We start from the raw sequence: 26,038 nt of genomic DNA, 5'->3' as shown, positions 1-26,038 counted from the left end.
CCCGGCGGGCGGGGGCGGGGAGCCACCTGTGCACCGCGGAGGCGGGGTGGATGGCGCCGGCCTGGCCGCGGAGGACCACCTGGATCTTGAACTTCTGACCCGGCTGTTTTGCAGGACGTCCCGGGTTCGGTCAAGGGACCTTCGCCTACCTGATGCGGCCGTCACGTTACGGCGGCTGTTTCAATGAATGTAGTCGGTAAGCCTTTTATTGCGGCTGACGTTGCGAGCCCGGAGCTATCGGTGGGTGGGTGTGGAATGGTGGCCAGAGGTACTAGGAAGGAGAAATGAGAGGTTTTGTCTTTTGCACAATTTTTATGTGCGTTCTGCCCCTTTGTGTTGCACCATCTGTTAGTTACGAAGGGTGGAAAGATTTTTTCCCCCCATTTTTTTCTAACAGTAACATCTTGTATGCGTTCACAATGGACTTTTCAACGAAGCCACGCAATTTTTCTGCTCTGGCTGTGGTCTGGATTCTTAGTTCTTGAAACCAAAGTTTGTGTGTTTTTTCCCGTGTGTAATGGGAATGAAACAGCCGCAGTTGAACTCAGAAGTACTTTGAGTATAATATTTTATGATTGTGCCATTACTGGCACCGCCACAGAACATATGTCACTCGAGAGTCTGAACCATATGTTAAACAGACACTAATCAGTTTTGTGGTTATGTCTTGTATTTGGGTAAATATTTAGTGCTTGTGTATTTTCTAAATCTTCCATTCTTGCCATCTTGTAAGGGTTTCTTCTCTTAAATCAACTAAAAACGTTCAAGAGAAATGAATCTTTGGCTTTTTCGATATTTCTTGGGTTCAATTCGGTTTTTCTCAAGTAACACCCACTGGGACAACTGAAACTGGAACAAACAAAAGACAGTAATGAAAATTTTAACGTGTTTTGTAAAATGCAACCTATAATTATGCCTTTAGCTTTTTAGCTCACTAGAATTGTTGCTATCCCTAATATTTTCAATTAGTGGGAAGAAGGGATGGTAAAACGTGGTAGGAAAAACATCTTGTTAGTAAGTTTAGTTTTTTTTTAGCATTGTAACATTGAATTGTGTTCTTGCCCTTCATAGATCATCTCTCAGTCATCGATGTGTAGGTTTACTGTGGAAATACTTTTTAATCCCAGACTGGTTGCCTTTAGCCACGTGTATGCTTCTGAAACAGCTCCTTTTTTTCTTTATCATTTTGTGTGAACCCTCAGAATCACTGTGGAAAAATAACCTCCTGGTTAACACTGGCTTCTATCAAGCTTAATTATAAGGATAATTTTCTTCTCCCAAATTAATTATAGGCATTAGGGAATTTTGGGGGGACTTGAGTCATCCCTTCCTCTCTTCATGTGAATGATTGAGAGCTGATATATTTTATTTTCCTGTGCATTTATATTTTATTTTCCTGTGCATTTCATGATTACCTTTTACTTATAAATTCTCATCACTATAACATTAAGCATATCTTATAACTGATTAAGAAAAACTCTTCTGTCACTAACCAGACAGTAATATTTGTATTTGTTTTATGATTTGTTTATATGTGTTTTATATTCATAAAACCCTCCCTGCCATTTAGTCAGTGCTGACTCACAACAACCCTATAGGACAAACTGTCCCCATGGGTTTCTGAGATGGTAATTTTTTACAGGAGTTGAAAGCTCCTTTCTCCCTTGGATTGGCAGGTGGTTTCAAACTGCTGACCTTGCAGATTGCAGCCAAATGCATAGCCACTAAGGCACAGGGCTCCGTATCCAAGACTTTTATGTCTTATATTTTGACATAGTTTTAAGAATGCAATTTGATGAAGTAGCCAAAAGGTGGTAGTGGTATTATTTTTTTTTTTTAAATGCTCTTGGTACATCTTTCCTGAAAATAAATTGAGGTGTTTTTCAATTTTATTAGCCAGATAATTGAAAGATTATGTGGGGGGTTTTGTTTTTTTTGTTTTATTTTTAAATTTTCAGCAGTCTCTCACCCAAGCAAACTTAACTGCTATTGAGTTGGTTATGACTCATGGTGACCCTATAGGGCAGGGTAGAATGCTTCTGTGAGTTTTTAAGATTGTAATACTTTACTGGAATGGAAAACCTCTTTTTTATTCCATGGAGCAGTCGGTGGCTTCAAACTGCTAACCTTTTGATTAGCAGTTCGCCACATAGCCACTACACCACTGGTGTTCCTTAGCACATTAAATTCCCAATACATGCAATCCCCAGATTATGAACGTCAGGCTTAAATATAACTTATAGTTAGGAACCAACCATGTAACAGTCTAATGTGTTGAATTTTGGAGGTACATATAGTGGTTTTTAATAACAAACGTGCTACTTTGCCACTTGTAGCTAAACATTATTATTATTGCTGTATTCTGTTGAAAGAACCCTGATAGCACAATGGGTTAAACATTGGCTGCTAACTGTAAGGCCGGTGGTTCAAACCCATCAGAAGCTCTTTGGAAGAAAGAAGAGCTGTCTACTCCCTGGAAGATTTACAGTCTTAGAAACCCTATGGGATCACTGTGAATTGAAATCTCCTTGATAATCAATTGGTTTATTATTATGTTCAAGATTAGGTGTTTTGAGAAGTGTTTTAAGGCATAGACTGTATATTATACTAAGACAAACATTTGACTACCTTATGTTAAATCTGAACAGAACCTAATGGATCTGACTTTATACACATTCAACTTGAAGATAGGCTTAGGATGGAATCAATTCTTACTCTGGCTACTGGGTGTGTTGTAAATACAAAGATTTGGAATGCTGTCCGTGACTATTCCATTGAGTCCCTTTGTCCCTATCCATAGTTCCTCCCCACCCCCATTGAGTCTTGTGCTTCAGTTTATTATATTGCAAAAAACAAAATGGAACTCTGCATACAAATGCCAACAACTGCTTGTTAAAAGGAAGCTAATGGCTGATGATGTCAAAAGAAAATTTTGGTTGTTTTTTTTTTTAATGTGAGCTTTTATAATTGTATAATGTTCTTAGTACTATGTACTAGTCTTTTTTTTTTAATCCTTATCTAACTTCCCACTATTGTGTTTTTCCTTGTCTTTCTAACATAAAGTTTGTAGTACAGCCTATGGTCTGTACTACAGGTTCCTTTATCAGTATCATCCGTGATGTTTCCAAATGAGAAAGATACATTTGGAAGATAGCATATACATCGAAGATGATGAGGTATTATTAAAGTGGGGGACACAGAGACAGTGTGGTATGTTTTCTTTCCTCAAATAGTTTGCATACTAGTTAGAGGTTCTAGACTAACTCACAGGAAATCATTAGTAAGACTATGACAGTATTAAATTGTGTGGTACTGATGGAAAGGAAATGTGGCCAGTGCAGGCAAAAATGATCACTTGAAGGAAATAGGCCTTGACATTTAGGAAGGATTTCGACAGCAAAGGGAAAAACATTTCAAGAAAGAAAGAAAGATGGAGTTGGAAGAAGTGGTAAGGAAACAAATGTGATAGTATCTAAGAACAGGTAGTAGGAAATAGGAAAGAAAGCTTAGAAGAGATTTGACTCAGCCTCAGACCTGGACACAGAGAAATAGGCATCACTGAACAAGAATAGTTTGTATCATGTTGAACCTAGCGCTGAAAGAACTATGCATCATCTACTTTGATGTATTTGTATCTTAAGCATTATGTGTAAAGATACATGCTTGTTTTCCTAGCTCAGATTGGGAGTTGGAAAAGTTTTTCTGTTTAATGCCAGGTTGTAAACATTTCAGGCCTTGTAGAGCACTACAGGCTGTTGAATATTCTTTTTTATTTCTTCATTATTTTTGCAGACCTTTCAAAGTGTATAAACTATTCTTAGTTCAAGGACTGAACCAAACCAGAGGAGTTATAGGCTGAATTTGGCATGTTGCCTAATTCACTCGCTGTTAATTGGCTGGGTAATCTATAAAGTATATATGTGGGTGAGTCACAAAGTATTGCTACTAGGCTTCCAGTTCAAACATACATGGGCTTATTCCAAATAAAATGTGTTTAAACATGTCGCAGCAATCACTGGATGCTGCAGATAAGTTCTCTCAGTAGTGCACTTGCCTTAGCCCCATTAGGGTGCCTTTTAAAAAAAAGCTACTTTTTGTGCCATGGGAAAAATGATTTTTAGTTCAGAGCTATTGTCATATACTGTGGGCAGCAAGGCAGTGGTAAAGGGTTAAGGAGGAGTACAGTTTCCTCACTCAGGTCACAGCCCTGAGGCATTTGAAAGGGACTCTCCACCGGTCTGTGACCTACTCTCGCTTATTTAAGCAGACTGTGTGGGAAAGCTTGGTTCTTCTTGCGGTGGACCCTGCTTCTGTCACAGCAACCTTTAGCCCACCATGTTGCCTGCTGACCCTGGGAAATTTCAGAGGTCTGCAATACTGCCAGCCGACTGCAGCCATGGGCATGGGTTGCTGCCAGGATCATGTTCCAGCTTCCTGGATGTCAGTCCTGGAAGCTACTTACGTGAGTCAGGAAAATCCTCCAGCTTAACATCTGACCCACTGACTTGGACTGGGCTGGACTTACCTGCTTCTACATCTGTACGAGTCATGTTCTTGGTATAAATGCATATACAAACACACACACACACACACAATTTTTAAGCTAAAAAACCCAAGGTCACTGCCATGGAATCATTTCTCACTCACCACAACCCCATAGGGCAAAGTAGACTGACCCCTTGAGTTTCTGAGACTAACTTTTTTTGTTGTTGTTGAGACTAACTCTTTTAGGAAGAGAAAGCTTTGCCTTTCTTCTGCAGAGCAGCTGGTGATTTTGAACTGCTGACCTTGAGGTTAACAGCACAATGTGTAATCACTACTAGGGTTCCTAATGCTACCAGGGCTCCTATCTACATTACATATTTAGTATATGGAGATATATATTTAGTATGGAGATTTTGCTTTTCCAGAGAGCCCAGCCTAATCAAACAAACAAAACAAACTCACTGCCATCTAGTCAGTGCTGACTCATAACAACCTCCCTAGAAATGCCCCAGTGGATTTCCAAGACTGTACAGGAGTAGAAAGCCTCATTTTCCTCTTGTGGTATCGAACTGCTAACCTTGTGGTGAGCAGCCCATTGCATAACCACTATAGCACCAGGGCTCCTCCAGGTTATTAACAGAGCTATGATAATTTAAAGGACACGTATCAGTTATTTTTGAAATTATATTTGTTTGAAACTTTTAAGTTTTCTTAATTTGTAGATCTCTCTCTGTATGGATAGTTGGATATATATGTACACATGTATATATGTATTGTTGGAATTCTAAGACATCTCTTATTTCCTCAGCACATTAAGTTTTTAATTATTGTACCATTACCAGATGAATAGTGTGGCTCATAAACCTATTGGCTATGGTTGCTCTATGTTGTGGGCCGTCATTAAAGCAAGTATGTATAAGAACTTTCATTCAGCAGACATTATTAAATTTATTAAACATTTGGCATATTAAGAATAATGTTATTAGATTCTAGAAAAAATAAAAGATATATAGGAGGGGCACCCCCCCCCCAAAAAAACTAATTGAATTGCATTGCGTGAATCTTTCAGAATACGCATTTTCCCTGCCAGGCAAGCATCCAGCAACTCACTCTGAGTAAGTGTACCCAGTGGCGACACCTGGGAGGGTTCTATCTGGTCACAGTGAATTTTTTTTTTTTTGTAAAAGTATTGTCGCTGGGAACTCTTTTTAGTGATGGCCGATTTCAGAGGACAGCGTGTGGCTGTGAAATTTTCTTTCTTACTTGGGGGAAAAATGCTGCAGAAATGTTGTGATGTTGAACACAGCTTACAAGAACAGCGCTATGGTAAAAACTCAAGTGTACCATTTTCTTATTTTGAAAAAGATTAAATGTCAATTGATGACAAGCCTTGTCCTGGACATCCATCAATTTCCCGAACGGATGTAAAATGTCAGCTCTTTGTGCATTTGGTGTTTGTTCCACCTGGTCAGATTGTTAATCAAGCTTTCTATTTAGAGGTTCTGAAAAGATTGCGTGAAACAGTGTGTGACCAAAAAGGCTTGCTTTGTTGCAGACAGGGGACTGGTTTTGCCACCATGACAATGCACCTGCTCAAGCAACCATCTCAGTGCACCAGATTTTGGCAAAAACCAGCATGTTTCTCTTGCCCAAAGCATCTTCATAACCTGACCTCACTCCGTGCAACTTCTTTTTGTTTCCGTGAATGAAGAGGGACATGAAAGGACAGTGATTTGAGAAGAAGAGGTGAAGAAACATCCAAACAGATGAGTTTGAAAAATGTTTCCAAGAATGGAATCACAGATTTGACAAAAGTATTAAGTGTAATGGAGAGTAATTTGAAGGTGATAAGATTGTACATATCTTTGGGGGGGAAAATAACCTTTTTTTTTTTAGGGGTATCCTTTCATAACGGAGCAGCTCAGATAGAATCAATGAGCCCCTTCCACCTACCTCCCACTAGTTATAAATATTATAATCATGTAACCAAAACAAAGCTCCCAAACTTATATTTTGCACTTTTATTTATTAGGATTTTCATACTTTATAAAATCAAATGTACCATCTTAAATTTTTAGGTATTATCAACTTTATAAATTAAATTACAGCCTTCATCAATTGCTGCCTAGTAAAATTGTGACTTGTTGAACTTTGATTTTTTTGTTAAAGGGGAAATGAACAGTTCTTTCCCCACCAATCAATGCTTGAAGTGTCACTGCATTAAACACCATTACTACTATATCTGTTTCCATTTTCTAGATTGGATTTTGAAGAAGTATTTCAGATGATGACTCAAAAACCTAGGTTTTTATTTTTAATATCACTTGTCAGCTATATGATCTTTTTTTCCTGAGCACTTAAAATAGAGGATAATATCCATAAGGTTTTTATCACAGAAATATTGCGAGGACCCAAGGAAATATTGGGAAGCATCAAAGTGTCATATAAATGCTTAAATTTTTTTTGACTGTTCAGTACTATTGAGTCAGGACCCTCTCATGACAACCTTAAGTATAGCAAAATGAATTTTTGCCTGGTCTTGCACTATATATTGAAAGTAATAACAGCCCTTCTATTCAAAAAAGTTCATGGAAAAATGGAATTCAAAGATAATGGAACTTTTTGAAGACCAGGAAACATGAGTTTGAATTATATCTCTCAAAGTTCTGTAAAGATAGTAGGCTTTCTGTAAACATTTTGTTGACTAAAATTCCAAGTGCTTTCTTTATAAAAGAGAATGCATAGCTATTTTCCTCCACTTAATAATTTAGAGGAGCGCTGGGGTTCAGCAGGCTACTACCATGAAGAGAAGATGAGATTGGTTCAAATTTACCAGCTGCTCTCGGAGGAAAATGAGGTTTTCTGCTGGCTTAAGAGCTGCAGTCTCGAAAATTAAAAGGAGGAACTCTACTCTGCCCTACAGAGTTGCTATGACTCAGAATTGACTCACTGGTCATAAATGTTTGGATTTTATGATCTAGGTGATGTTCCAAACACCTTTATATGCATCATTTAAATTAATCCTTAAAGCAACCCTCTTAGGTAGGTACTATTAGTATCATAAACTGAGGATATTGAAGCATAAACAATTTAAAGTGGATGCCTAAAATCTGCGCAGGACAGTGTTGCAGAACTCCTTCAGGACTGCCAATAAATACTGAGAGGGCACTCTGCTCCAAGCCGCCACCTGAAGGCTTTTGGTTCTAGCTGGTGGGTCAACGAACCTAGTTCCCCAAGTAATTGCCTGGAGGCACCCCACGTCACACGTGGAACTGCTTTGAAGACACTTCTATTTGCTTTATGGCAGCAGTTCTCAACCTGTGGGTCGCCAATTCATAACGATAGCAAAATTTCAGTTAATGAAGTACCAACAAAAGTAAATTTTTAAAATCATTTTATTGGGTGTTCATACAATGCTTATCACAATCCATACATACATGAATTGTGTAAAGCACATTTGTATATTCACTACCCTCATCATTCTCAAAACATTTGCTCTCCACTTAAGCCCCTGGCATCAGCTTCTCATTTTTCCCCCTCCCTCCACACTCGCCCCTCCCTCATGGACCCTTGATAATTTATAAATTATTATTTTGTCATATCTTACACTGTGCAACGTCTCCCTTCAGCCACTTTTCTGTTGTCCATCCCCCAGGGAGGGGGTTATATGTACATCCCTGTAATAGATTCCCCTTTTCTACCCCACCCTCCTTCGACCCTCCAGGTATCACCACTCTCACCACTGGTCCTAAAGGGATCATCCATCCTAGATTCCCTGTGTTTCCAGTTCCTATCTGTACCCCAGTGTACATCCTCTGGTCTAGCCTGATTTTTAAGGTAGAATTGGGATCATGATAGTGGGGAGGTGGGGGGACAAAACATTTAGGAACTAGAGGAAAGTTCCTAAACGATGAAAGCAATGTTTCATCGTTGCTACACTGCACCCTGACTGGCTCATCTCCTCCCCACGACCCTTCTGTAAGGGGATGTCCAGTTGACTACAGATGGGCTTTGGGTCCCCACACCGCACTCCCCGACATTCACAATGATAGGATTTTTTCTTCTTTGATGCCTGATACCTCATCCCTCTAGACCTCATGATCACACAGATGGGTGTGCTTTTTCTATGTGGGCTTTGTTGCTTCTGAGCTACATGACTACTTGTTTACCGTCAAACCTTTAAGACCCCAGACACTATATCTTTTGATAGCCGGGCACCATCAGCTTTCTTCACTACATTTACTTATGCACCCATTTGCCTTCAGCAATCGTATCAGGGAGGTGAGCACACAATGATATGATTTTTTGTTCTTTGATGCCTGATAACTGATCCCTTGAGCACCCCGTGATCACACAGGCTTGTGTGCTTCTTCCATGTGGGCTTTGTTTGCTTTTCATCTAGATGGCCGCTTGTTTACCTTCAATTCTTTAAGACCCCCAAATGCTATATCTTTTGATAGCTGGGCACCATCAGCTTTCTTCACCACATTTGCTTATGCACCCGCTTGGTATTCAGCTTACACATTGGGAAGGTGCACATCCTGGAATGCCAGCTTAATAGAACAAAGTATTCTTGCATTGAGGAAGTACTTGAGAGGAGGCCCAATGTCCACCTGCTACCTTAATACTAAACCTATAAATATATGCACATAGATCTATTTCCCCATCCTCATATACAAATAAATTTACATATGCACATGCCAGGCTTTAGACCTCCATAAATTCCCTTTTTCTTCTAGTTCTTTCTCTTATTTCCTTTTACTTTCCTCTTGTCCCATTATCATGCTCAGCCTTCTTTTGGGTTTCAGTAATTGCTCTCAGTTACATTACCCGTGATCATGCCCTACCAAGCCTCCTACACCCTCCTCACCACCAATTTGGATCACTTGTTGTTCCCTTGTCCCAGAGTTTGTTAACACCACTACCTTTCTCCCCACCTCACCCTCTCCCAAGTCTTCTCGGAACTGTCAGTCCCGTTATTTTCTCCTCCAGATTGTTCATCCAACCTATCTTATTTCGACAGACCTGCAGAGATAATAGCATGCACAAAAACAAGAAAGAGCAAAACCAAGCAACAAAAGAAAACAAAACAACAACAAAAAGCCAATGACAAAACAAAAGAAAAAACACAACAAAATGAAACACTGCCTGGTCCTGCTCCATCCTCACAAGTGTTCCTATACCTGAGCCCTTTGCAGCCACTGTGCCATTCCATCTTGTTGAGGGTCTTCTGCTTTTCTGCCCCTCTAATTTACCGAGCATGATGTCCTTCTCCAAGGACTAGTCTCTGCTAACAACATGTCCAAAGTATGAGAGACAAAATCTTGCCATCTTTTCCTCTGTGCAGCATCCTGGCTGTACTTCTTCCAAGACATATCTGGTTGTTCTTTTGACAATGCATGGTACTTTTAGTATTCATCACTAGCACCATAATTCACATACTTTAATTCTTCTTTGGTCTTATATTATTCAATATCCAACTTTAGCATACATATGAAGTGATTAAAAATATCGTGGTTCAACACTCTTAAAAGATCTTGAGCAGAAGAATTACTAAGTGCAATGCATCATCTGATCTTTTAATTGCTGCTTCCATGAGCATTGATTATAGATATGAGCAAGATGAAATCTTTGACTTCAATTTTTTTCTCCATTTAAGATGATGTCACTTATTGGTCCAGCTGTGAGCATTTTGGATTCTTTTACACTTAGTTATAATCCATACTGAAGCCTGCAATCCTTGATCTTCATCACCAAGTGCTTCAAGTCCTCACTTTCAATAAGCAATGTTGTGTCCTTTGCATGTTGCAAGTTGTAGTAAGCTTTTCTCCAGTCCTGATACCACATTCTTTTTCAAAATGAGATCCAATTTCTCTGATTATTTGCTCAGCGTGCAGATTGAACAGGTATGGTGAGAGGATGTAACCATACTTGTAAATCTTTCCTTATTTTAAACCATGCAGTATTCCCTTGTTTTGTACACACAACTGCCTCTTGATCTATGTACAAGTTCATATAAGCAAAACGAAGTGTTCTGGAATTCTCATTCTTAAAATAATCTACAATTTTAAAGATCCACAGTCAAATGCATTGGTGTAGTCATTTAACACAAGAAAATATTTGTCTGGTATTCTCTGCTTTCAGCCAACATCCATCTGACATCAGCAGTGATCTGGCCTGACTTTCTGGTAGCTCCTTGTCAATGTACTGCTACAACTGTTGTTGGATGATCTTCAGCAGAGTTTAGGTTGTGTGCAATATCAATGATATCTTTCTAAAATTTGAGCATTCTGTTGGGTCACCTTTATTTTTGTAATCAGTACAGATATGAATCTCTATCAGTCAGTTTGTCAAGAAGCTGTCTTCAAAATTTCCTGGCATACATGAGCAAGTGCTACCATCATTTCATCAGCTGTTGAAACCTTTTGGTTCGTATTCCATAAATTCCTGGAGCCTTGTTTTTGGCTAAATGCTTTCAGTGCAGATTGAACTTCCTTCAGTACCATACGTTTTTGCTCATATGTTACCTCCTGAAATGGTGGAATGTCAACTAATTCTTTTAAGTACACTGACTTTGTGTATTCTTTTTATCTTCTTCTACATCCGCCAGTATTTTGCTCATGGAATCTTTCAATATTGCAACTTGAAGCTTGAATTTTTTTGGTTCTTTCAGTTTAAGATATGTTGAGCATATTCTTCCTTTGTAGTTTACTAAATCTAGATCTTTGCATATTTCATTATAATATTTTACTTTTATTTTCTCGTGCTACCCTTTGAATTTTTCTGTTCAGCTCTGACTTCATTATTTCTTCCATTTGCTTTAGCTACTTGTGGTAGTTCATATATATATATTCGTGTATAAGCCGAGTTTTTTTTTTATCACATTTTTAATGCAGTTTTTGTGGTAAAATTAGGTGCCTCGGCTGATATTCAGATAGGCTTATACTTGAGGACATAGGTACATAATCTTGTGTCAACTTGAGGGTATTAAGAGTGAAGGGGTGGAGTTTAGCCTGTCAATCAGGCTGCAGCTTGATTGGAGGGCTACCAAGATAAATGACTCACTGGAGGCCACTGCATCTCTTTTACCTTCCTTTTGACAAGCCATGTGGAGTCATGCTGAGACCTTTGAGCAGCCTGGAGAGGCTTCCACCACCACTGAATCCATGAGATTTTGCATCCACTTGCATGTGATCTTCCTGCATTTTGCATCATTGCATGTATTGTATGAGTCTAAAGAAGAATTTATGCAATAGTATTGGACTTATGGGCTAATATAGGACTTAAGGATTTGATCTGGACTGGGTTGGGATGTTTTCTTAATATACAATTACTCTTTGATATAAAACTCTTTCTTATACATATATGAGTGTCCCTGGATTTGTTTCTGTAGTTATCCCGGCCTAATATGCTACTCAGCAATTAAGAGCAAGTTTCAGAATGTATTCTGACATCTACTTGGGTCTTTTCTTTCTTTCTTGTCATTTTAATGACCTTCTGCTTTTGTCATGAATGATGTTCTCAGTTTTCTCCCACGGCTCATCAGATCTTTTGTCATTAGTGTTACTGTATCAAATCTATTGAGTTCTCGAAATTCAGGTTGGATAGACTCGGGATCATTGTGGTAGTTACAGAATCTGGTGCCACCTTGAGACAATTAAGAGTAAAGGGATGGAGTTTAGCCTGTCACTAAGGTCACAAGCTTGCTGAGCTCATTTGGAGGCGCTAAGGAGATAATAGCTTGCTGAAGGCAAGACACACACTCTTTGCTTCATCTCCCTGCAAGACATTCCTGTTGACAAGCCACATGGAGCTATGCTGATCGCAGCCAGAGCCTTGGAGCTGGAAGACCCACGTGGAGACCTATGTCAGCACTAAGATGCTTCTGCTGCCACTGGAGCCACAAGACTTTCCACCCACTGGCCTGTGATCTTTCTGCATTCGGCATTATTGCATGTGTTGTGTAGTCCGAAGAGGAATTTACAGACTGGTATTGGACATGTGGACTAATATTGGACTTAAGGGCTTGATCTGGACTGGACTAGGATGTGTTCTTAATGTACAATTGCTCTTTGACATAAAGTTCTTAATTACACACATATGAGACTCCCTGGATTTGCTTCTCTAGTCTACCTGGACTAACACAGTCATATTTTGGCTCTCGTGGACTTGTTTTCATTTTCATCAGCTTTAACTTGAACTTTGGTCTATTCCACAGTCAGTCCCTGGCCTGGTTTTAGCTGCTGATAATTGTGTTTTCTCCATCTTCTCTTCCCAAATATGTAGTCAGTTTCATTTCTGTGTATTTCATCTAGAGAAGTCCATAGATACAGTTGCCGTTTGTGTTTTGAAGAAAAGTTCTGTCCAGCAATCTTCTGTTTTGTTTCTATCCAAGACCATATTTTCCTCTTTATTTCCAACTTTTGCATTCTAATCTCCAATAATTACCAATGCATCTTGATTGCATAATTGGATCAATTTCTGACTGAAGATGTTGGTAAAATTCTTCAATTTCTTCATCACTAGCTTTTGCAGTTGGAACATAAATTTGAATAGTATTATGTGTGTGTATGTGTGGGCAATACTCAAGAGCGATGTGTTTACTCTTTGGTCTAAACAGTTACTTTGTTTAAAGGTTGCTTCAGAGTATAGTTTTCAGAGCTTAAAGAAAATTCAGGACTTAAAGGAAAACTCAGGGTTCCTAATTTTGTGGGTTCTTCTAACCTTAGTAGGTCCACAGAGTGAATTCTTTTAAGAATGTTGAGTTCTTTTCTGTGGTGTTCTCATTTTATAATGATTATTCTCTTGTATTCCTGGACAGAACACAGTAGTTGGGCACCATCTAGTTATTCTGGTCACAAGGTGAAGGGGCACTTATGGGGGGAAAAGCCAGCTCCCCACAACTAATCACAGGCTCAGTAAGTGCAATTGTATAGTTAAGATATATAAAGATTATCGTAAAGTCACATAGAGTAGAGATTAGAATAAAGAAGTCAGACACATTTCGTGGTAGCATGTTTACCTCCTGGATGGCCATGATCTTACCAGCCAGGTCTGTGCACAGCGTGGGCTGAGGTGAGGTGGGGCAGAGGAAAGCGAGGCATGGTGGGCTGGAGACCCCGTTTCTTGCTAACCAAGGCTTTTATCTACAGGTAACCACACGTCACAGGAAGGGGCAGTACAGTAGACATACACATTATAGGAAGGGGATGTACAATAGGCATAAGCATGACAGGAAGGGGATGAGCTAGGGGTGTGTACATGATAGGAAGGGGTGGAACTAGAGGTATACATGTGATAAGATGGGCGGACCCTAGACTAATGATGGCGGCCTAACCTTGGTCACCCTTGGGTGGGCTTGACCTCCCTGGGTTCTCTTTCAGGGAAACAGTTTACTCCTATCCTTATCAGAGGGAGTGGGTCCTACTTGTTGTGGGATAAACAGTGGTGATGGCTTGCTGTAGATCAGGGGTCCTCAAACTTTTTAAACAGGGGGCCAGTTCACTGTCCCTCAGACCCGTTGGAGGGCTAGACTATAGTTTTTTAAAAAAACGATGAAAATATTCCTGTGCACACTGCACATATCTTATTCTGAAGTAAAAAAACAAATGAGACAAAAACACCCGGCGCACCGGATAAATGTCCTCGGCAGCCCGCAGTTTGAGGACGCCTGCTCTAGATGGCTGATAACCCTTAGGGAGAATAACCCCTGACCTACTTCTGTTGACCTCCAAGGGTATAGCCATTTGCCATGTATGCAGCAAGCAGCTAAATATGGCATATATTTGGGGGAGACCCCATGGGAGAAATCTTTCTGTTTCCCACAGGCATTGATTCGTGGAGATAGCTAGTCATATTCCAGTTCTTTCTCTGATTCTTGGATTCCCTTCTTTTTCTTATGTTATCCATGAGTAACAACCATTCGTTGTTTCTTAGATTGCTACCTGTAAGCTACTCACCACATGGGGAGTACAATGTAAACTTTAAGAAGTATTTAAAAACACAAAAACTTTAAGACCTGTATAATGCTAGTTGACTGAATTGCCATCCAAGACTGACCACTATGCTCCAGATCGAACTCAATCCCATGAGGTAACTGTTTGTGCTAATTAGTATTAACCTTTATATTTGTAGATGAGTTTATATGCTGATCTTCAACATTATTCAATAGAACAAGTTATAGATAAAGCTAGCTTTGCCATTAGTTAAGAGAGTTGTTGAAACTGTGTTCATGGGGACTTATAAAGACTATTTTGCCTACTTTGATGTGTGTTTGAAATTTTCATAATATAAAGAGATTGTAAGAAAGATATAAAGTTGCCCTTTTTCACCAAAATATGAGGTATGAGAATTTATATCATGTTTATAGAATTTTTCCGTCAAATATTTTCCATTTATGAATTCTAATGGAATGTTAGAAGGCAGCCTAATTCTAAGTTACAGACTTTTCTTCATGTGATTGCTAGCACCATTTCTATCTCTAACCATTATTTTTCAACTCTTTATCCTTCTTTATTTTCAACTTTGACATTCCTATTACTAATAATTATCAGTGCATCTCAATTACATGTTTAATCAATTTTAGACTGAAGAAGTTGATAGAATTCTTCAATTATTCATCACTAGCTTTAGTATTTGTTGCATAAATTTGAATAATAGCTATATTAACTGGACTTATTAACAGAAATATTATCATGTCACAGACAGTATTGCATATTGTGTTAGCCTGGGTAGACTAGAGAAACAAATCCAGAAACTGATATGTATATAAAACACACGCAATAATGCCAAATGTAGGAGGAAAGCCGAATCAGTGAGCTTATAAGCATCTTAGCACTGGAAGGGGTCTCCACGCAGCTGCTCCAGCACCCAGGGCTGCATCGGGGTAAGTCTGTGTGGCTTCTCCTCAGGGATGTCTTGCAGGAAGTGATCCTTGCCAGTGAGGCAAAGAACTAGCTAAGGCAGCCGGACACTGGTCTGATCATAAGAGACCAGAGAACCAGAAAGGCGAGGCTCACCATTTGGCTCTCTGCCCTTCAATTAATGTCACATGTGTTTATCTACCCGGTTGGCACAATAAGTCTTAACTATCACATATATCAAGATAAATCTTGAAATGTTCTTTTGAGTTTGTCTTCCTGGCCTAGGACAGTATTGTCTGATTCAGAATGGCCAGTGCTAGTCCACTTCCGTTCCCTGATACCTAGAATATTGATTTTTCTGTTTTCTGTTTGATGACTTCTGTATTTAGTCTTCATACGTTTCACTTTATGATTGAATAATCACAGCTGTCTCCTTGAGTTGTGCTCCATCAGCAAGTGAGGTCCTGACAGCTTTAATTCCATCCATGTCATGAAGGTCTACTCTGGTGTGCAGAAGTCACTCCACCCCAGTTGTGTTTTAAGTGACTTCCAACATAGGGACTTATTTCTGGCACTGCGTCAGATAACATCCCACTGCTATTTATGAGATTTTCAGTGGCTTATTCCTCAGAAGTGGACCTCCTATTCCTTCTTTCTAGTATGGTCTTTATCTGATATTTAAATAGTAAATAAGCCATCTGTAACTCTTTGGTTGCCTGGGCTCTTCAAAACTTGTTAAGTCAAAATTTTTCTTAATATACAAATGTATTACTGTAAATGTAGTATAACCATATTACAAAAAAAGTTGGGGAACTAGAGAAAAGTAGAAAAGTGCCATAATTTCACAATCTTAATACAATGATTACCATTTCATGTGTGTATGTGTAGTATATATATATTACATTCCAGATTGAAAAATGAGACTCTTTGAAAAATATACCCTTTGAAGTATATAATCGTCTATGGTTTCATTTATCATGTGAGCTATAGTCAATTAACATGGCCTTAATTTTAGCTGTAATCCATTATGTGATGTAATATAAATTCTAACCTCTATACCTGTGGTCATGATACTATTTTAGAAGAAATGCTTTGTCTTCACCTTAATAGAGGGTCTGAACCAAGTCACCACCCTTTGTTTCCTTGGTCTGTGGGCTTCTGAAAGACAAAACCACACCTTCGTCCAAGCTATTCCTCTGGGTAGAAGAGCCATCTCGGAAGCAGAGACAGAAGTCCAGTCCCATCAAGGAAGGAGAGCCGCAAGTGGGGTGTGTTTGAGATCTGTCTGAAGTGGCAGAGACTGAGGCCAGAGGTACCAGAGAGGCTGTAGCACAGAGACCATGAGACAGAACAAAGCAGCAGACTGGCTTCCTGGCCCAGTGAGGCACCAACAGACCATGTGGCTGAGAGCCTGGGCACGAGAGAGAAAGCTGGCTGCTGGCGGAGGAGAGGTACTGATGGGGACCAATGACCGTTTCATCAGTATTTTCTTATCCTGGCTTATGGTCACCTGTTAATTCCTATGGAACCCCTCACTTAATTGTCAGTATTATCCGTGAGTTCTCCATGACCATTGGAATGAATGATCAAACGCAGCACAGAAGTAGAGTGCCGTAGGAAAAGGCTTAACTGATGTCTACCTAGTGACCAGGGGGAAGCCAAAGGAGGTCAGATATGGTTCCCATGCCTTTTCACACATGGCTTTAAGGCCCCTGTAATCTTTCCTTCTTCTAATTAGATGGCAAAGGACCAGACAGATTCATTGGATTTCTTGATCTACACCTTTTTTCTGGAAAATGTATTTTATAGTCAATTCCAGCAACTTGGTGACCCTGTAAAATAGAGCAGAACTGCCCCATAGGGTTTCCAAAACTATAATCCTTATAAAGGGGACTGCCACATCTTTCTCCCTTGGAGTGGTTGGTGGGTTCAAACTGCTGTGTCTTTGGTTAGTAAGTAAGCAACTGTATCACCAGAGCGCCTTGTTTTTCATTTATCAAAACCCCAACCCACTCCCAGGGATGAGAGTGACCCTGTAAGACAGGGGAGAACTCTCTAGGGCTTCTGAGACTAAACCTTTACAGGAGTGGTCAACACTATCTTTTTCCCTTATTGATTACCAGTCCAGTGATGAACTCACGGTGCCTCCAGGGCTTCTTTATTTTTCCTGTACGCCCCTCAGTTACACTATGATTGTGATCCACGGTGACCCCTTTGCTTTTTCCTATATATGCTTTATAGACAAAAACCAAACAGATAAAACAAACCCACTGTCGTTGAATTGACTCTCAACAACCCTCTACCAGGTTTCTGTACTTGTACATTTTTAAGGGGCAGACAGCTTCTTCTTTGTTTTGAGGAGTGCCTGCTGAGCTTAACCTGCTAATTTGGGGTTAGCAGCTCAATGCATAATCCACAGTGCCACCAGGGCTCCTTGCTGCTTAGATAAGTGGAGCCAAAACACCAATCCCAGGACTAGTTCATAGAGACCAGCTCTAGGCCAGGGCCAGCAAACTGGCTCACAAGCCATATGGGCTCTTTTGGCACCTACATATGGCTCTGAAGTAAAATTGAAAAATGTTGAAGGCTACTTTTCAGATAATAGTAATTCAGTTTGTTTGCAAAAATACATTTATGGTTTGTCAAGATTTTTAAAAAATGTTATGAGTGAAAGGATTGGCTCTTCCGTTAACAAAAATTTTCTGACTCCTAATCTAGGCAATTGTCACTATTATTATAACAGCATCATTAGAATAGAACAAATTTAGGTAAAATAAATAAGAATATAGATATGAATAAGAAAGTTAAGAAGGAAAAGGTCAGAAAGAATGCACGAGGAAGGAAACAGATTCCAAGTTTTGGCATTGACTAAGAAAGCACAATACTGTTTCTAAACTTTAAGTCAGATGGGAAGAAAACACTTGTACTGTGAAATCTGTTTCTGGCTACATGTATGAGAATCATCAAATGAAAAAACTCACCGCCATTGAGTCGAAGCCAACTCATAGTGACCCTGTAGGACAGGGTAGAACTGCCTCTGTGAGTTTCTGAGACTGTAACTCTTTATGGGAGTACAAAGCCCTGTTTATCTCCGCTGGTGGTTCAAACTGCTGACCTTGCATATCTCAGCTTAGTGCTTAACCACTATGCTACCAGACAGGCTTACTCCTCTTGTATTTTAAAGTTGGTTAATGGAGGGAAAATAGGCTAGAACCTGTGATAAATACAATTAAGAATACAACAGCAGTCTGGATGTTATGCTATTTTAATTCAGATTTTGCTTTTGCTGCACTGTTCAATCTAGTACAGTGGTTCTCAACCTGTGGGTCGTGACCCTTTTGGGGGTTGAGCGACCCTTTCACAGGGGTTGCCTGATTCATAACAGTAACAAAATTACAGTTATGAAGTAGCAATGAAAATCATTTTATGGTTGGAGGGTCACCACAACGTGAGGCACCGTATTATAGGGTCATGGTCATGGCACTAGGAAGGTTGAGAACCACTGATCTAGTAGCCACCTGGCCACTATTGATATGTAAATTGAAGTAAATAAAAAACTCAATTTCTCAGTTCTAACCACATTTTAAGCGGTTATTATATAGTAGCTATTCCATAGCTAGCTGGTAGAGAACATGCCACCATTGCAAAAAGTTACATCGGGATACTAGGAAATGAGATTGACTGGACAGAGGAATTAGTAATTATGTGGTGGGAAAATGAGGAGAAACGTCTTAAGCAGGACATACCCATGATTAGTATGTTTCATGACGACTAATACTACTTAGTACTGAGGAGTCGATGCTGACGCGTAGTGACCCTACAGGACAGGATAAATTGCGCCTGTGAGTTTTGAGACAGTAACTCTTTTTGGTAGTAAAAAGCTCCATCTTTCCCCTGAGGAGTGGATGGTGGTTTGACCTGTTGTCCTTGTGGATACTCACCATGCCACCTGGGCTCCATGTTTCTATCAAGAGTCTTGGCTTATTTGAGATGTCGTCAAATAGTTGATATGTCCCTTCTAGCCATAATCTAATTTGCCATAATCCCTTTTGTGATAGGTTGTGTATTTTAGCTTCTGTGCCTGTGGTCACAAGCCCATTTAAATTTGGATGACCTGCTGGTATTTGAAAAAGTGACATCGTTTCCAGCATCACAACAACACGCAAACCAGCACAGTAGGACAAACTGACAGGAAATGGTGATCAAAGTATTGTGTGAACAAATATTGAATGATACAGAAAGTATCATAGGAAGTTGGACATTAGATCACTGTTCCAACAAGATTTGATCAATGTTCAACCTTTTTTTTTTAACTTTTTATTGTGAATTCATGCACATTTGGTTTCAATTTATCCTTTGAAATCCCCTCAGTATACCACCATTTATCCCATTTCTTCATGTTTCTTCTATCCATTCATCTCTCTTTTCTAATTTCTGTATTTTGTCTTTAGGTAAATACTACCCTTTTGATCTGAAGTGGTTGATTATCCTAACATGAGATGAGTTCAGTTCTGGACCAGAAGGATGAGTAAGGGATATATATATAGTATTGGACTCTGTTCCTCCAGTAAGTCTGGTCTCTTATGATTTGGGGTTTTATTCTACATTTCCCTTCTACTCTCTAAATAGTTCCTTCTCACTGTCAAGGAGCCAGTTTCGACCCATAGTGACCCTATAGACATGGCAGAGCCCTCTGGTTTTGGTGACGGTAACTCTTGATGGGGGTAGAAGCTCTTTCTCTCGCGACCTTCTAGTGTGATCCTTTACAAAGCACTTGGTATGGTAGCCAAGCACTCTAATTCTTCTGGCCTTATTATGGAGGCTGATATTTGTGTTGTCCATTGGTCTGTTGGACTAATTATTTCCATATGTCTTTCAATTTTCATCATTCTTCTCTTTCCAATTGGGGAGAGAGCAAGTGTTGTACCTTAGATAGTTGTTGGCAAGGCTTCAGAATCTGAGACTGTACTCACCAAAGCAGGATGTAGAACATTGGCTTGGTGAATTCTGTCATGCCAGTTGACTTCAGTGTTCCACAAGACTACTATCCTGATTTGCCAGGCCCGGTAGCTCATTCCCTCAAAGGATTTGCTTGCATGTAAGAACTTTTCATACCCGTGTGCTAGGCCAAATTCAGGGATGTATTTGTAGTGTGGTCAATACACATATGCAAATACTCTTTGTCAAATCTGTATATACATATATATGTATGTGTACTCCCACTCTCTCTCCCACCCTTGTTCAGCCTGTCTATCCAAACATCTAGTGGTAGAGCACTGTTGCAAGATTGTGTGTATCACAGTATTTGCTTCTGCTATCTACTTAAGTATAAGCGGGTTTTTCAGCACATTTTTTATGGTTTTTGAGGTAAAATTAGGTGCCTTGGCTGATAGTCGTGTTGGCTTATACTCAAGTGTACACGGTATTTCCTTTAATGCTTGTAAATTTCCCAGTTTCTTCCATTACTACCATCTTTTTTTTTGGCCAACGCCCCTCCTATTGTATATAGCATCCCCCGTCACCAAAGTGGACACGTGTACTCTCTAGCTCATGAACGCCTCTGCCGCCTTCTTCTTCATGCCTCGGATAATCATTAAAGAGTATTTCTAATTCCAGTGTATCTGTGAATGTTTCTTCAAGTGTGAAAGTCTTAACTTTTTTCAATTGTGGTCCTTAAAATATTTGTCATTTTGCGACTAATTTCACGTAGCATGATGTATGTCTTCCAGGTTCACCAATGATGAAGAAGGAGTTTTTCAGTTTCATTGCTATTATTTAGCATTTTGTAGTATTCCATTATGTGTGTGTCCCAAAGTTTTTTTCGTCCATTCTTCCAACAATGAGCATTTGGGTGGTTTCCATTATTTTGCTATTGTGAATTTTGCTTTAATGAACATGGATATGCATGCATGTATGAACATGGATATACATGTATGTAGGATGTATATCAAGTAGAGGGCTTTTTAATGAGTCTCATATTTGTATTCACATCTTTTTGAGGATGTGCTGTACTCTTTCCACGGTTATTGCACCATTTTGCAGTCTATGAGTGGCCCTTGAGCGTTCGGTCTTCCCACAGCCTCACAAGCATTTGTTTTCTGTGCTTGTGCTTCGCTGCTCGTGCTGGGGTGTGGTGAGATCGCACTGTTTTGGTTTTCACCTTCCTAGTAGCTAATTACGGGGAGCATTTCTTCCTCTGTTTGTTGACTTCCCGAATGTCTTCTTTGATGAAGTGTCTGTTCATGTCTTCTGCCCATTTTTTAAATTGAATTATTTGTCTTTTGTTGTTGAGGTGTTGAAGTTATCTAAATTTTAGGGATTATTCTTTTGCCTATTATGTCATTCCCTCTATTTTTTTTTCCCCCATTCTGGTTTCTCTGTTTATTCTTTTGGTGAAATCTTTTGATGCTTATTTTTTGGAGACCCCAGTAATCTACTTTGTCTCTGATGTTTGCGTTTTTCATTATATTGATGTTGTTTATTTTTGCCATGTATAAGGACTCCTCTAAAATTTCCCCTAGTTTTCCATAGAGCATCTTTATTGTTTTAGGTTTTACACTTAGATCTGTGATCCATCTTGAGTTCATTTGGTATGTAGAATGAGATATGGGCTTTGTTTCATTCTTCTGCATATAGAAATCTTGTTTTGCTAGCACCACTTGTTAAAACGAGACTATCTCTTCCCCGTTTAATGTTTTAGATTTTTGCCAAAGATAATCTGTCTTTTGTGATCAGATTTACTTCAGAATTTTCAATTCTGTTGTATCAGTTGGTCTGTGTGCCCTTTGAGACTCTAGTAGATTTTGACACCTGGAACTGAGAGGCTTCTTCTTTTCCTTTTTTTAGTAGTGCCTTGGCTAACTGAAGTCTTTTTTTTTTTTCTTACATAAAGTTGCTGATTGATTTTTCCACATTTATAAAAAATGATGCTAGGAATTGGATCGGGATTACAGTACCTTTATAGAACACTTTGAGTGGTATTGACATTTTTACATTGTTAAGTCTACCTATCTATGAGTGTGGTATATTTTTCCATATATGTGGGTATCCTTTGGCTTTTTGGTTGTATTTTATAGTTTTCTTTGTACAAGTCTTCCATTTCTCTGATTTGGTGGCTATTGAAAATGGTATTGTTTCTCTGATTTCCTTTCATAGGTTTCTCTGTTAGTATAAAGGAATCTGGCTGATTTTTGCATGTTGATCTTCGATCCTGCAATTTTGCAGGATCTTTCGATTAGTTACAATAGTTTTGTTGCTAAATCTTTGGGATTTATATGTATAGGCACATAACATCTGCAAATAGAGTTTTACTTCTTTTTGACATTTGAGATACATTCATTTTGTGTATCTATAAGTCTATTATTATGTTGAGGATTTTCCCTTTCATTCCTACCTGTTGAACATTTTGATCAGGAATAATTGTTGGATTTGTCAAATGCCTTTTCTGTGACAATTGATATGATCATGTGTTTCTTTTCTTTTGTTTTTCTAATACTAAACCATCTTTCTCGCCTGGTATTCCCTCTTGGTCATGCTTTTTTTTAAAGCATATTTGGGGTCTACTGACTAGAAATTTATTGAGGATTTTTGTATATATGCACCTAAAGGTATTGATGATAATTTTCTTTTTAATTTGCATATAATTCATATATCATTTAATTCAGTAGTTCAATTATACTAAGAAGAGTTGTGCGGTCATCACCACAATCAATTTTTGAATATTTTCTTATTTCACATTGATAAAAGTGTTCTTATTTGGTCTTTCAATTTATTGCCTGTTTCTGAAATCTTAGAGTAGTCTTATTTTCTATTTCTGTATAGTTTTAGTTTTTCATATTTTTTGTTAGTTGATTCTTATAAACTTGCCCCAAAATCTTTTTAAGTTTTTATCTGGTTTTTTTTTACCTGTGGCCTCAATCTGTTGGAAGAGTCTAAACAACATTGTTTTGAATTCCTCATGCTAGTTCCAATGACTTTTCTTCTTTTTTTTTGACTTTTCTTTAGAAAGGTCTTCTGGCTCTGTTTATTGGTAACTTGTTTTATCTACTCTGCCGTGGTTTGTTTATTTTTATCATTTTATTGTGGGCTCGTACAATTCTTATCACAATGCATACACCCATCCATTGTGTCAAGCACATTTGTACATGTGTTGCCATCATCATTCTCAAAACATTTGCTTTCTGCTTGAGACCTTGGTATCAGCTCCTCATTTTTGTCTTGTTTTTTTGTGTGAGCTGAAATTCTCTGGTGGCTCTGAGACATTGTGCGGTGTTGTCTTGATGATTTTATGTTGGGTGAGACCTAAGCCACTCACTTTCTACCTTTTTGTGTAAGCAGTGTAGATAGATGTGTGTGCACAGTTCTCTACACAGTTTGTATAGCACAGTAGAGGTCAAGTTTGGCTATTGTTTTCAGCTAATTATGGATGATCAGACATTATAGGGGTGTGTAGTGGACCTTGATAGTAGTGGTAGGAGGGTCCTTGCTGGTGGTGGTCATTTGATGTGTCGATAAGGAGCCCTGTTGTGTAGAGGCTACATGTTGGAATCTGAACAGAAGGGTCAGCAGTTTGAAACCACCAGCTGCTCGTTAGGAGAAAGATGAGGCTTTTTTCTCCCATAAAGAGTTACAGTTTTGGAAACCTGCCAGGGCAGTTCTCCCCTGTCCAGTAGGGTTGCTATTAGTTGGAAATGACCTGATGGCAGGGAGTGTCCTCTTTTTTGGGTAGAGATATGGAGACAGGGCTGGGTCCAGTGGGAAGGGTTACTGTGTCCATTTTGGTGGGCTAGCAATGAAAAGAGGAAAAACCCACAGGAAGAAAATGAAAAGAGCAGCACAAAAAGAAAGTGCTTTTTTCTTTAAGTATTAAAAAAAAAGTAGGGGGAAGCAGGCCAGAAAAAAACATAGATAGAAAAATAAGTAAAAGCAAAGAGTAGAACATACGTTAAGCAAAAGTACAGCGGGGGACACACATGTGAAAAAAAGAGAGAGAATAGTAAAGGAAAGAGGAAAAAGGCAAGGATTAAAAGAAAAAAGTAAAGAAAGGGAAAGGTAAGCAGAGCAAAAGGGTTTTTGGTTTTCTTTAAAAAGAAAACAGAAAGGAGAAAACAAACTGATGCAGGACCAAGAGAGGAGAAAACCGACAGTCTTTAGTATCCGTTATGGACTCCTTGCCAGCTTCCTGTAGGCTTGGAGGGCAGTAAGAGTGGAAACTTGACCTTTTTCCTGCTGGCCTCCTTGCACTCAGGAACCTGGTCCTGATGTAGTTGTTGCTTCTTCCCAGAAAGTAACTCTTTTAGGGCTTAAAGTGCAACTGGCAAAAAAGCAGTTCTCTGTGGCAGGTGTTCTTGCCTACTCAGTTTGTCCAGCTGTATGCCGATCTGATGAGGTGGCACTCATTTGTCACTACTGGTGGGACTAGTGCACCGGAAGTCAGTTCACGGCTAACATGGTTCTGACTTCAAACAGCGCATAGGCTGTACAGGGGCTGTATACTGGCTGCTGGATTGAGATGTATGGCTAACCACTTCTCTGGGAGTGTGCGAAACAAGGGTGGATCCTACCTTCTTGATGGCAGTCACTAATGTACGTAACTTGTGCTGGTCCAGAGCAAGCAGAATTAACTTTGGCCCTGCTGTGTCAAACCAGTTAACAATTCACCTGTCTTTCTTTCTCCGTTGACAGTTCTTCAGTCTCCCTAGTTGGTAGTCAGTCGACTTCTCTACTTATTCCTCTGAAGTTTAGGATTCCAGGACTATCATCCATTCTTCCAGTAGATGCCAGGATCTTTGAGAGTCTGTGAAGTGTGTCTGCCTATGTCACCCCCTTTCAGAAGTCTCTGTGTCATAGTGTACTTTTGTGGTTTTCATTTGCATTATCAAATGACTAATGTGGTTAAGCAATTTTTCAAGTGCTTATTTGTCATCCATATAGTTTTTTTAGTGCTTTGTCAAATCTTTAGCCCTTTTTATAAAATTACAGATTTAAAAATCTATATATTTTATATAGAAATCCTTTATGAGACATATGATTTATAAGTAATTTTTAGTAATCTGTGGCTTATCTTTTCACTTTATGGTTTGTCTTTTTTAATGTAATTTTACACTCAATTACAAATAAAGCCCAAAGGCTAATATCTTACATAACTGTAATATGGTGTCAAGTCAAATTACTCTGATCAGATGTACAAATCTCATATTTTGCCAGCTGTTACATGTACTCATTTGTGTGTTTGTGGGTGTGCATGTGTATAGTGTAAAGCTTATCATATTTATTCATGTACATTAAACCTGCAAACACAATACTGAGTGTTTGCATCACTTCATAGGAACTCCTTTATGCTATTCCTTGATAACTGCAACTTCACACCATTGTATCCCTACTCATTGGCAATGGCTGATTTAATGATTCTGTTGATTGTTATTTTTTAAATGTTTGTAAATAAATTATATGTCATGTGTGTAAGTAACCTTCTGAAATGAACTTTTCCACTTTGTATGATACCCTTGAGATGTGTCCAAGATACTCTGCTTCTTCTTGATGCTGAGTAGTATTCGACAATTGATACTCTGCTTCTTCTTGATGTGAGTAGTATTCGACAATTGATACTCTGCTTCTTCTTGATGCTGAGTAGTATTCGACAATTGATACTCTGCTTCTTCTTGATGCTGAGTAGTATTCCACAATTGATA

At 39.0% G+C, this 26,038-nt stretch overlaps 1 protein-coding gene across 1 annotated transcript in view; it reads left to right on the top strand.

Annotated features, from left to right (window-relative positions):
- Window positions 1-153: 153 nt before the first annotated feature.
- Window positions 154-26,038, top strand: part of FNDC3A (fibronectin type III domain containing 3A) — a 223,333-nt gene continuing 197,448 nt past the window's right edge. Inside the window, exon 1 of the mRNA XM_004714055.3 lies at window positions 154-196. The gene's annotated coding sequence lies outside the window, so the exon portion shown is untranslated. The remainder of the gene's footprint in view (window positions 197-26,038) is intronic.

This window comes from Echinops telfairi, unplaced genomic scaffold, assembly GCF_000313985.2.
Source record: "Echinops telfairi isolate 266 unplaced genomic scaffold, ASM31398v2 ScPeMD7_24;HRSCAF=84, whole genome shotgun sequence".
NCBI classification, from domain to species: domain Eukaryota; kingdom Metazoa; phylum Chordata; class Mammalia; order Afrosoricida; family Tenrecidae; genus Echinops; species Echinops telfairi.
Note: the sequence above shows the minus strand (reverse complement) of the source record. Positions and strands in the feature narration are given on the sequence as shown.